General features: G+C 37.0%; 1 long non-coding RNA gene across 1 annotated transcript; it reads right to left on the bottom strand.

Moving 5' to 3' along the window:
- Nucleotides 1–1,416: 1,416 nt before the first annotated feature.
- LOC105710262 (uncharacterized) lies at nt 1,417–9,787 on the bottom strand. Its single transcript, XR_001105719.2, has 2 exons — nt 9,166–9,787; nt 1,417–1,524 (listed from the first exon to the last, which is right to left on the bottom strand). It is a non-coding gene; the product is annotated as an uncharacterized LOC105710262 (long non-coding RNA).
- Between the last annotated feature and the right edge of the window lie 1,718 nt (nt 9,788–11,505).

The raw sequence follows: 11,505 nt of genomic DNA, 5'->3' as shown, positions 1-11,505 counted from the left end.
GTGGCTGCATATGGCACATGCAAAATGCTGCTTAATTATGAAATAATTCCAGAGTGCTACTTGAACCATTTTTCCTGGAAGGAAACTTCAAATGAATGTCAAAAAGTTATCAATTATGGAATGCAAATTCCATGAGTTCACCTCTGTGTGTGGTATCCTTTAAGGAATAACATCCAAAAAAGAAGCCCATCTTGCAAGCAGTGAGCTTTGTAAGTCTCCCTTTACTTTCATTTTAGTTTACTAAGACACCGTGACTTTTAGGTTCCTTCTCAAGTTTCCTTTGCTACATTTTTCTTTGTAGCATTATCATCAATCCACCCAGACTGAGGCATGAGGTCTATGTTTACAAAGTACTAATGCCTTCATTTGGGCTTCCAATCTTTCTTTCTGATCTTCATACCTGCTGTTACAGAAAGAGTCCGGCTCTTTAAACAATAGAGTTTCAGACAAACATCTGTGTCCCCTCAGAAGCGTTTCTTCATAGGCCAGATAGCTAGGAAGCCATTAAATTCCAAATCCAAGGTTGCTTCCCATGACAAAGTGTGAAGCCAGAATCTCAAATCTATAGTCTGTTCTCATTTTCAAACAAACAGGGTTGTCTTTTAAGAAGAGGCTAGTGCCTCCGAAAAACTTCATTTAAGAATTAATTGCATATGTGAATCAAAAACAGACTATAATCAACAAGTAAATGTTGAATTTTTCATAGGCTCTTGGCAATTGTTATTATAATAGACATTAAAAGACAAATACATCTATCATTCCGTTTAAATCAGTGTTATTATCCAAATTGATTTACAAACATTAAACACATCTTCCCATAAAACATAAATAACATACCCCATTTCAGAACTTTTTGAAGGTCTGTGTGCAGCTGAAGAAATGTGCATTAATGTTTCTGGTACTTATCCAGATTTGAGCCAAGAAAAGTCGGCTTATTTATAAAAAAAAGTCCTCAAAGCTTGCCTTTCCGGAATTACAAATTCTACAATGAATCATCTGTATTGTTTGATATAGTTTCTAAATTTAGAATGTAATTCATTATCTAAATCCTTGTATATTTCAAGACTTCTGCCCTTAGTTCTTTAATGTGTAAATATAAAACAAAAAGTCTCTAAATGCACAGCACAATGTAACATGATTAAAAAAACCTCTTTGTGTTAGAAAATTATGTGTCAGAACTGAGTAATCTATAATATCAATTTACCAACAGTGATAATTATAAGTTTTTAAGAGCTAGCAAATTTGTTCATCTTTCTTAAAGATGATATTTTTTATATACTTTTGACATTTCCCCATTTTTCCCCTTACCTTATTTTGTAAAGTCTGCTTTGTGAAAGACATAAGACTATTTATAACAATAGATGTTGTAGGAATAGGCAAACTTTTAAATCCTAGATGAAATGGCAGAATAGCTCCTCAAGGAGGGAATGGACTTTATTTATTCTTGGTGAGTTCCAAATGCACAAAAATAAAGGGTTTGCCAGTTACCAGTGGGAAGTAAACATAATTATGACTTCACAGCTGCTTCAAAAGTAAAAGGAGAGAAAAAAGGAAGAGTCATGCTTTTTTTTTGTACTGTATCTAAAAAGAATATGCACAAAGGGAATATATTTATGCCAGATATAAGAAGCCATAATCAAAGTAATACTGTACCACCAAACTTATGCCAAGAAATTCAGAAATCTTGACTTGGCAGACTCTAAATCAGAGATATGTATCTATGGTACTCTAGTAATTAGAGCAATGTATGGAAAATTGAGGTCCTGAAATATATTCCCACTAGCTTATTTCCCTGGATGCAAGTGGAGTGATCTTTTAGCAAAATTGTCATCATCTGCTTTACTGGTTTGACATTTTGAAAGCTCTGTTCAGAGAATTCAAAACTTGATAGATCTGACTCTATAGTGTGTGATCTCAAGAAATGGCTTTTGGAAAATTTTGCTTGGGACCTTGAAAATTACACTTCATACATGCTATGAGATACTCAAGGTAACTATTTACATCTGCCAGGGCTGATATATTGTTTAATGTAGAACAGTTGTAGACACATTTTTATGTAAATAGTTAAGTTGTAAATGTTTTAGACTTTGCAGGCTGTATCGTCTCTATCCCAGCTATTTAACTGTGCCATTGTAGCATGAAAGCAGCCTGGACAATATGTAAATGAGCAAGCAAGACTGTATTCTAACAAAACCTTACTTACAAAAACAGACAGCAGTTGGATTTGGTTCTAGACCATCATTTGCAGACTCTTGATCTAGAAAGTTCTTGTCATAAAGCTGGAATTGCAAAAGCCAAGTGGTTATATGAATCTTTGTCAAAACACTAGTCTTTTTTTAGTGCCAGTAGAGCTTTTAAGAATAATTTAAATATATGGGTATTTTCCTCAAGATGTTTTGTCAATTAGTAGTGGAGAGAAGGACACCAGTAAAGAGCAGTGCTTTATCAAAAACACGCAAATATGCTTTGGTTACTTGCTTCCTTACAAAATCATTGTATCAAGCAACTGCATACAAGAACTTAGATTGAACATAAAGCTCCAAATATTTTTATCTCTATTGATCCCTAGCAGATGTAACAGAAAGAAAAGATGAATAGTCAACCTGATTTCAATATAGATATTCTGTGGCAGTGAGACAGGAGATGCCAGTTGAATCAGAATTAGTTGTGAATCTGCTTGAGGCAGCCTCATGAAAAAAAAAATAATCTTTTAGTCTACCTCCTACATTCAGAGGCTACCTCAATCTTCTGAAGAAATGTTAAATTATCTGAGGGATAACTCTGGGTGAGTCCAGGGTGATACCTTTCCCTGGGTCTTCCAGTAAGCTGCCATTGACCTCTATATGCCACTTAACTTCTATTTGACCTATTTTCCAATTTATAAAATAAAGGCGAATAAAGCGATGTCTATAAAGTGGTTTAAAAACCTGAGAAAAAGGCCATCTGAAACATAGGATGACTGAATTTCAAAGAGTCGGGAGGACACTTTGGCTATTGAGAATATATTTTAAATCATGTAAGTGGACACAATAGTATTCTTGTGAATGCCACATTACTCAGCAGTATTCCAGAGGGTCAAATAGATAAGGAGGACATGAAAGTTTAATCTTCAAGTTAAGCTTTTAATTAAAATAGATATGAGAACAATATATAGAAGGAATGAGTTTTGAATTGAAAGTTGTTTTTTTGGATGTCAACATAGGTACATAGACAAAATTTCACCTAAACATTTTTCAAAGGCTCTTTTATATATATGATCGAGGTATTCCAGTTTTTATTTTTACAATATGTTTTAGTTACATTTATTCTTACTGTATTTTTTTATATAGTTCTCTTTCTATTGTTATAAGACCCAAACTTGAACGTTTTTAGCAATCCAGATCATGCTATAAAAGCAATGTCATAGAAGCAGCATAAGGTGGTAGAATTGTGCTGGTCTCAGTATTGGAATATGGGTATGTACTCTGTTTTCTCTGACTTTATTTTTTCCATTAGTAAGGGCAATAAGAAGCTTGTAATTCTTTTAGGAGATCAAATGAAGTATTGAATGAGAAACTAAGTGCTTAACAGTTATAGATGTTTAGTAGTCAAGACTCAAATTTGAGTTTGAAGGATGCTGATTCTGAGACACTCAGGATTGGTTAATTTCTCCAACAGGAAAGAGGAAAACTATAATTAATTGCAATTTTCTCAGTGAAGGAAGCATTGCCATGATGATTTTCACTGTTTATTAATGTTCTCATTGCAAGATATTTAACATTTTTGTCCCTATCCCCAAATGCCAGTAGCCTCCTGCTGTGGTCAAAGAATATTCTTTCATTTTTAAATACAGTCAGCCCTCTGTAACCCTTGGTTCCACATGGCATGTTCAAACAACCATGGATTGAAAATATTCAAAAATTTTGCATCTATAAGAACATGTGTAGATTTTTTGTTTCTTAATATTCCCTAAACAATGCAGTGTAACAAATATTTACATAGAATTTACATTGTATTAAGTATTAAAAGTAATCTAGAGACGATTTACAGGAAAGGGGAGAATGTGCATAGGTTATATGCAATTACTAAACCATTTAATGTCAGGGACTGGAGAACCATGGATATTGGTATCCAGTGGAGGTCCTGGAACAAAGCCCTCATGGATACCAAGGGACAACTGTTACCTCCTTAGGAGGGGTCAGTACCAAAACTGGATGATAATTAGAATGCCTGTGAATTCAAAGGGCAAAGTATTATTTTGGCATTAGAAAAACACTCAAACATGCTGGCCTACCTGAACTCTCCTCAATGGCCTAGGATCTGCTCAGAGACTAGGGCAGAGACTAAGATGGGAAATTTTACAAATTAAAGACAATACTCAAAAATAACTGTAAGGATGGAAAGGACGCACATCCCTCCCTTCCCCTGTCACCCACATCCACCTGGTTCAGCAACATAGAGCCATGGCAAAATGGTCACAAATCCTTATACCTCACCAATGACAGAGACTCAAAAGAAGCCTGGCAGCTTAGGGCTGGTGACAGGCTATCAGAGTTGGAGGGCTCATCGTTTGCTAGTTGACTTTAGATGAGTTTCTTTACAAATGAGGTATACATAGGAGGTTGTGGGCCAGAATCAAAAGGAAGTTTTGTTGTTGTATGTAGAGAGGTGGATTTATGAAAGGAGAAGAGAAGGAGAGAGAATTGGATTTAGAAGATGATTTAATTGTATACTACAACTGTAGAAGTATTGAATTTTCGGTCCCATTTAATAGATGGTAAAAATAAGATGGTTTTAGTGCTTACACTGCTTCAGGGTGGGCACAGAGGAAGCTTTGATTAAGAATTTATGAATAAATGTTGCTCTTACCTGATTATTTGATTCTGCTATGAATAAGCTGAGAATTTCTTCAGAGAATTTGTGCAGGCTGCCTTGAAACAGAAATGCAAGATTGATTGGTCTAGGGAAAAATACACCAGCTGCCTGTACTAACAGCACCCATTCATTGCGATTTTAGTGTGCACAATGTTATTATGTAACTGAGTCTTTATTGTAAGAATCATAAGATGTTTGTTTTACTTAATTTTCTTTTTTCCTTGTCTTCTTCTGCCTCCCTGCATGCTTGCTTGCATGCAGTCATTTCGGTAGAAGCTAGTCACTAGTGTTTAATTAACTTCATATCCTTACACCCCTGGCCTACAAGATTAATAAACATTTTTTTTTTGAAGACAAAGAAGAATGAACCTTAGGTCACACAAACCTCCTTGATGGTATCCAGAAGTTTGATCAGGCCAAGAGAGATAAACAGCTTTGATATTCAATGTATCCCATCTCCTCTCCTGCATACCTACCTGACTCATAAGAGCCCCTGGTTAGGTGTAAAGGAAGGGTGGACTTGAGAGACTGTCTTTCCTGCCCTCTCACTTTGGCCAAATTGAATAAACCTTTCTTTGCTCCTAAGTGCTGATGTGTCAGTGTTTGGCTTACTCTGCATCAGGTATGTGAACCTAAATTTTGAGGTTAGATAATGACTATCCAAAGCATTTTATATACTTAGTCCTTCTACTCTGCACAATAAATTCATAAGGTTGGTATTTTCATTATCACCTCCCTCTTCAGATGAAGACACAGAGCTGTAAAGTCAAATATCTTATTGAGATCACAGAGTCAATAAGAGAAATAAGCTGGAATCAGATCAGGGCTCCTTACTTAGGGCTCATACTTAGCCTGGTGAATGTGCTAAGGAAGGAGGGCAGAAAGGCAAGTCCCATGTGAGCAGAGGAGAGTGATTCCAAGATGGATCAATTGGCACCTGTAGGATTTCTTGAGGTGCTGAATGCAGAGGCCTTGAGAAGCCCACAGTTTCTAGGTTATGTACATGCCCAGACCCAGTGGATATCAATTTAGTTTTAATTAAAATCCTCCCTTCTCCAGAAAGGGAATGTAAGTCTGTATAACCCACAATAAGACAACAACAGATGCTATTATCTGCATGGCCCTTTAAGGAACCTTGTTCACCTCCCTACTCTGTTATACCTACCTACAAGATGAGACTTTCAAAGGAACATCATTTTCCCTTGACTCAGACAGATAAAAGAAATTTGACTCCTAGTCACCGGGAAACAGGAAGTCTCCTCCATAGTCTTTTGACCTTTTGTTGCTCCAAGGAGGCCCACATGTCACTGCTTTGCCACTTGAGGCCATTAAACCCATTTCGCTCCTTTATATAACTGCTAAACATAGATGCGGAAATGAAGAAATACAGCCTAAATAAAGACTCCAGTAACAGCTTGCAGGAAGTATTAAAAACAGTTCTGCAGAAGGTTAAGAGTCAATGCTTTTTCCACTGTGAGCTTTAAAGGTGCTCTCTTCGACCAGCCACAAGGTTACTTCACCACAGGTATGAAATTAGAAATGTTGAAGACTATTGCACACAATTTTCACAGTGGATCGGCCAAAGGGTGTTAAGCAAAGAGAATGCTGAAGCCATAATATACTGAGATGACAGAGGGGGCTAATGAGTGTCCCAGCCTCTGTGCTCCATGGGCCAGCCACAGCATCAGCCACTGTTTGTGGCATCCCTGACTTGGTTATGTGGGTTTTGCCTGCTGAGGAAGTACGAAGAGGAGAAATCCACTGAAAAGCTGTGAACTAGGTGGTTGAGTCAAGTGGGCCAAATAGACAAGAATTTCAGATGCAGGAAATTTCCTTCCAAAGGCAGGTGATAATGGGCCCTGACATCTTAATTACCCACAGTCAGGGCTTTAACAATCTGGTATTGCATGGCGGCTAAGCCCAGGACTTCTATAGATAAGTAGAGCTCAATCTAATCCCTGACTCTGTATGGACTAATTGTGTGACTATTGGAAAATCACTAGCTCACTAAGGCATACTTTCCTATTCTGTAAATTGGAATTAACATTAGTACTTACTATCTAGGATTGCTATGAAGACTAAATACTTAACACAATGTCTGTGCCATAGTGAATGCTTCATTCATAGGGGTCATTGTTATTGAGAAGCTTTCTACGTGCACATAGTTCAGAGAACTAGGGTACATATTAAAGTAAAAAGCATGTGGCTTACTCCTAGGATGCATATAGTCTAGCTGGGTTGACAAGAAAAGTACATGCACAGAAAAGTTAAATAATACAAAGTAGCATACAATAAAATGTTAATTGCACATCATGGATGATAAGTGCTTTATTCATTTATTCATTAGTAAAACACACATTGAAGACTTTCTGTTTTGAAGCACTGTAATAAGCACAGAGAAGGGTAGCAGAGCTTAATCTTCATAGGAATTATTGCATGAAAAGTACTATTGTTATCTTTCAGTTTGCTTATGGGAAAACTGAGACTTAAACACACAAAAGGAGCATACTCAAGTTCTCACTAATAGTAAGTTAACAAGGTTGGGATTGCAATCCAGACCTGCCTGACCCCAAAGCTCATGATCTTTTAGATCAGTTGCTAAGAGAATAGAATCTACAGCCAGAGAGTCTGGGCTCACTCTTGACTCTGCCAATCATTAGTTTTGTGATCTTGGTTAAGTTACTTAAATTTTCTGGACCAGAGTGTCCTCGACTGTAAAGTGAAGGTAAAATATTAATATCTACTTCATGTAGTTTTTGTAATTAGATGAGTTAATCTATTTAAAAACATATCAGTGTCTGGAACACTATCAGCACTGTAAATATAAACTCTTACTATTGTTAATAGTGAACACTATAATTATTACTATCTTAACTGAGCTATGGCATGTGAAATGTTTAGAACATTGATACATAATAAGCATACAGTAATTAGCTGTAATAATAATTATTATAATTATAAAGAGAAGGGTAATCAAGGTAGGCTAATTTACATCACGGACTTGAGCAACCACAGATTTTGGTATCTGCGGGAGATCTTGATTCAGAGTCAAAGCAAAATAAATAATAATAACAATAGTTATTATTACCTAATGAGTTACACTGCCCCTGAATGATTTACTTGCCTTCAGTAAGAATTGTCATTTTCTGCTCCTAAACTTCCAAACTATTTCACTCCTGTCAATGGTATCGTAATTCCCCCATAATACAACATTATTTAAATAATTAGTTTTCTTGTTATCTTCAATAAGTAACTAAAGAAATCCTAGGATTAGAACAGGCTTTAGTTTAATTCTGAATCACGGTGCTATTATGAGAATTAATCCATGATTACATGTAAACCACTATAGGACATAATATGTGTTCAATAAGGTTAGTTATTGTTGGTATAATCAGTTCATATACTTTATTTCAATATGTCACAGAGAATAAATCCTTTCACTTTTCCTTTAGAACACATTTCATATGGTTCCATCTTTCTACAAACCCTAGGTGAAATCTTTGGGTGCCAGGCTTTCTGTTAGGTGTAATTTATCCTGTGTACCACTGCTGTTACCTTCAACACTTTGGTTAGACTAAGAAAACCACCATGATTTTCTATTTTCCAACATGTCAGACACTTCTCCCCAGTAACTAACTCAGATTTCTCAGGCTTCTTTTGCTGCTCATAGGGCTACCATTCTGGTCAAAATTGTCTCCTCATTAGCTACAATGCCTTTGTCTTATGTTGACTTCGCACTACACTCCCATACTTTCCCATTCCTTACCTGGGAGCCTGCGATTTCAATCTCTGCTGACTCAAATCTGCCTGTTCTTCAAGGCTAAGATCATGTATCACTTTTGCCTAAAACTCGTCCTAACTAACCCTCATCAACCCTTCCTTTCTGTGAAACTCTGTAACCCTTGAATCTTCTATGCCTAATGCAGATATAATACAGGTATATGTTATAAAGAGGTTTAGTGCATGGCCTTCTGAGTAATATTACCTGAGTTCTAACTTGGCTCAGCCACATTTTAGGTATGGAACTTGGGCCTCAGTTTCTTCATCTGTCAATGGACATAACAAGAGCACCTATTTCATAGTATTATTTGTGATATTTAAATGACATAAACCATGCAAAGCACTCAGTATAGTAGTTGATGTGTGATAATCATTCAACAGGTTAGCTGTTATGATGTGGTCGTCATGATGAGCACTTATCACCTGTTTGTTGAATGAATTAATTTCCACACAGCTTTATAGTCTCCATGTTTAGAGGAATAAAATAGATTGTACAAAATATCTGAGAATCCCAAAATGATGCATGGTTACATTTACCTTTAGAATGTTGTCAGTCTTCAGTGTCACAGAACACACAGTCCAATGGTTTAAATGCTCTCTTCCTAAATTCTGGGTTTCTTTCTCTTCCACCCATCCTTATTACCAACCACCCCTTGATAAGTAGAAAAAGGAAGAGGGTTACGAAGACTTCAGGTCACTGCAGATGAAATGCACAAAGACAAACCCAGGGCTTCCCATATTATACTGAGTATAGAGAATGCCTTAGGGGAACTCTAAGAAGCTTGAAGTCATTTTCCCTTTAGAAATCATAAAGAGGTCAGCGATTTATAATTCAGAAGAACAATAGGCAAGAAAAGTTCTCTACCTGCTCGTGCAAGCAACGACTGTCTTGCAAGGCCTTCTAATGTAGTCAGAACTTCAAAGTAGCTAACAGCCCTTTTTCCCTAACTGCCTGCTACGCTTTATCCTGGAGGCACTTCTGCTCTTCTCTGATTCCTTTTGGTTTAAAAAATTATTTTTTCTGCCATTCTCATTTCTCCTCTGCAATCCTCTCTTTCTTTCTTTTTCTCTTTAGTGGTCTGGCTTTGGTGCTGACCCCACCGTGCCCTCTCAAGGGCACTTAGCAGAGCTGTTGTCTCAGGCTCAGGTGTGCTCCCCATCCTCTGACCAGTAATAGAACAAAGGACAAAAGGCCATCTCTCCAAGTCACAATATCTCTTTATTGAAGCTTTGTTCTGCTGCTTTGAGTCTTTTCTCTCTGATTCGCTGGCCTTGCATTTGAGCAACTTTCCCATTTCTCTCTTTTCTATTACCTCCCAATTATAGAATGACTAGGTTAGACTTATTGTTTCTGGTTTCTCACTTCTAATACATTCTTTGACATGCTGCTAAAATGTGAGGATTACATCAGAAAATGGAAAAATCAAATGAATGCCAATCTTCATTCCTGGGTCCCCTGCTCTCTGGCTTGGCAACTGAAATCCTGGGTCCTGCGTTTTCCCTCCAAACCACCTCCAAGATTGGCCTTCAGAACTCTTAGGACTAGACTGGCTGGTGGAGAGACCTGTGCTCTCAAAGGACCTTTCTTCTTAACCAATCCTCCCATCCCTGATTGGGAAGTAGACGGAGATTTGGAGGCTTGTGGAAATGGGGCCCATTCACATTCAAGCATGTATCCTGTTACCATTTAGGGCATTCCTTGTGGCTACATCATTCTGTTTCTATGACTCATTGCTTCCTTTGTCCTTTAGAAAATATATCCCTGGTCTACCACATACCTCCTCCTCTCCATTTTTACTGCCACTGCCTTAATTCAAGTGCTATTTGTTGAAGAAGTATCCCTCTAATACTTGTATTAGTTTCCTTTGGCTGTCATGTAAAAAGTACTGTAAGTTGAAATTTATTCTTTCACGGTTCTGGAGGTTAGAACTCAGAAAAGGTGTTGACAGGGCCATACTTCCTCCTCTAAAGGCTCTGTGGGAGAATCTGTTTTGTGCCTCTCTCTTAGCAGTGGTGTTGGTGGCAATCCTTTCATCCCCTGGCCTGTAGCTATGTAACCCCAATTTCTACCTTCATTGTTATGTGGTATTCTTCTCCCTGTTTCTCTGTTTTTCCCTTTTTTAAATAAGGAAAACAGTCATATTTAATTAGGGCCCACTTTAATGAACCCATCTTAACTAAATTACAAAGATCCTATTTCCAAATGAAATCACATTCACAGGTACCAAAAGTTAGGGCTTCAACATATCTCCAGGGAGGACACCATTCAAACCATCACAAAAACCCTCGAGAGATCTCCCTGCCACTCATTATTTTCTTTCTCTAATCCACCCTCTTTATACCATCCACTCAGCTTTCTAAAATACTTATCAGATTATTTACACTTGAATTTAAAAAACATCTGCCAAGTCGCCATTTCTTTTAGATGAAACCTTTAGAATTGCATTTCAGGTCCTTTTCATTTCAGGTACTTCCCATGTTCCTTTCCAGCATCTCCTGGCATTCACTCTCATGGACCTGGCTGGGTGTGACTTGCTCACTATGTTAGAACGTTCGAGGCCTTGTGTATCGTTTTTGCTTCTTTTCACCTAAGTGCCATTCTTTTTTAAAATGAATAACCCATATCAGGTTTTTTCATAACTCTTTGTTTATTCCATTTTCTTATTCTTTCTGAATTTCCCAATGCCTGGTACCTACTATCTGCAAATAAATGATACTGAATAAATGATTCCAGAAAGGAATAAACAATTTGGTAATTAATGTTGTAAATAGTTTTTTCTTCATCATGATCTTCATAAGTTCTAGAAACTTGATAGTTATTTCTCAATATAAATAATTTGTTCAGATATTTGTAGCATAATAGCTAAGAAG

The sequence above is a fragment of the Aotus nancymaae genome, unplaced genomic scaffold (genome assembly GCF_030222135.1).
Source record: "Aotus nancymaae isolate 86718 unplaced genomic scaffold, 86718_ANA_hifiasm-v0.15.2.pri h1tg000007l, whole genome shotgun sequence".
Taxonomy (NCBI): domain Eukaryota; kingdom Metazoa; phylum Chordata; class Mammalia; order Primates; family Aotidae; genus Aotus; species Aotus nancymaae.
The sequence above is the reverse complement of the archived record's forward strand: the minus strand, read 5'-3'. Positions and strand labels throughout refer to the sequence as shown.